This window comes from Microtus ochrogaster, linkage group LG2 (assembly GCF_000317375.1).
Source record: "Microtus ochrogaster isolate Prairie Vole_2 linkage group LG2, MicOch1.0, whole genome shotgun sequence".
NCBI lineage: Eukaryota > Metazoa > Chordata > Mammalia > Rodentia > Cricetidae > Microtus > Microtus ochrogaster.
The window spans coordinates 7,194,080-7,195,281 of record NC_022028.1 but is presented as its reverse complement, the minus strand read 5'-3'; the positions used below and the strand labels follow the sequence as shown (position 1 = coordinate 7,195,281).

The 1,202-nt window shown below is 47.7% G+C and overlaps 1 protein-coding gene across 2 annotated transcripts in view; it reads right to left on the bottom strand.

Annotated features, from left to right (window-relative positions):
- Rcan2 (regulator of calcineurin 2) overlaps positions 1 to 1,202 on the bottom strand; it is a 233,312-nt gene that overhangs the window by 18,886 nt on the left and 213,224 nt on the right. The gene's annotated exons all lie outside the window — the stretch shown is intronic.

Here is a 1,202-nt window from a genome sequence, read left to right as displayed (position 1 = left end):
TGTAAATGAAGGACAATTAGCTCAACCCTGAGTGTGTTCTCAGCAATTTATGTTCTCACCCTGGGGCCCCCAGTCTGCAGTCCTGTAAAATGCAAGTCAGCCAGCCTGGGTCTTGGTGATTCCACAGGAAGTATGATTTGCTAATATGCAGAACAATTATCCAGACTGGTCAATCATGTGCCTGCTCAAGCTGAGTCAAGCTGGCACCCGCAGGATCCCTTGGGCTGGAGAGGCTTCCTGCTGTGAAGGGTAATGACTTTCCCTTTCCAGGCCGACTTGAGCAGACCTGACTTTGCATATGCCGCCATGCTTCTGCCCTCCACAGCCATAGCCCTCCTTGGGTGGAGACTGTAGATTCAGTACACTAAGAAGTGAACCAGACACTCCTAAATCCATCCCCTTGTTTACCAGCCCATTCTACACACCTCTGCTTCCCACAGTGACTCTCTGAGGGTGAAACCAGGGTCATTTCTAAGGCCCCAGAAGCCAAGTGGCTCACTGGTCCTCCAGGAGAAGCTTCCTTCTGAGGCAGGCCCCACACCCAATGGGTAGCCATTCTCACAGAGAATGATTTAATCAAATCAGCCCCCATCTTCATCTGAGAACACAGTAGGCTGTCCTTTTCTTCTTGAGAATTTCCTGGGTTTAGCACAGAAATCCCAGGAATCTTTCCATCCTTGGCAAACAAGGACCGTTGCTCACTCTCATTCCCATGGTTGACAAAGTATGGCGTATACGAGAATCTGGGTTTCTGAGATGGCTGAATCTGGACCAAATGGGAGGCTTTTGAGCTTTACCTCTCTTAGGGTTTTCAAAGTCCCGGTCACCCTGGAGGAACCACCAGCACAAAGAGCTGACTTACGAGCCAGTCTTCATCCCTCATCTCTACAGGGCTAGTTTTAGCCCCTCCCATTCCAATTATTCCCTCTCCTTGTAGAAGACAAGGAAAAGTCATTTGGAGTACAAAGAAGCTTCGCCAACGGAAATTGGAGATGGTATCACCACTGGGTGGAAAATCTGAAATAACATCAGCCAAGTGCAGAAAGAGATATATACGAGAATGATAACAGCAGCTTTGATGGTAATGCAAAAACTTGGGCATAATTCAAACATCTGTCCAGAGAGGAGAGGGAAAGTAAAGTATGGTAGCAAATACCTGTGACTGGAATGAGCAGATAAGCTGAGATATGTCAACATTGGAA